We start from the raw sequence: 416 nt of genomic DNA, 5'->3' as shown, positions 1-416 counted from the left end.
GGCCATTAGAGTCACCTATTTCTTGAAAATCACACGATCATTAAATCAGTCATGGTAAAACTTGACCAAACTTAACCAAACACAGATACTAGAGGTCAAGAATCCTCTTCATTATCTACTTGGAGTTACGCAATGAATAATAGGATACTAATTGAATATACGATATCACTATTAATGTGACATTAAATTTTGCACTGGTCATGATTTCCCCTTTACAGAGACGTAGAGCTTCAACTTACAGAGACAATATAGCCTTATGTATATTTCTAATAAAATAGAGTACCTTGATACTTCAAATTAACTGCGATAACAACGCAAATGTCAGAATGCCCTTGGTATTATAATTGATATCTTTCGTAAAACTGGAATCCACAGACCGATTAAAACAGTGAGTGGAGCAATTAGAAACGAACGGT

The sequence above is a fragment of the Penaeus monodon genome, chromosome 31 (assembly GCF_015228065.2).
Source record: "Penaeus monodon isolate SGIC_2016 chromosome 31, NSTDA_Pmon_1, whole genome shotgun sequence".
NCBI lineage: Eukaryota > Metazoa > Arthropoda > Malacostraca > Decapoda > Penaeidae > Penaeus > Penaeus monodon.
The sequence above is the reverse complement of the archived record's forward strand: the minus strand, read 5'-3'. Positions refer to the sequence as shown.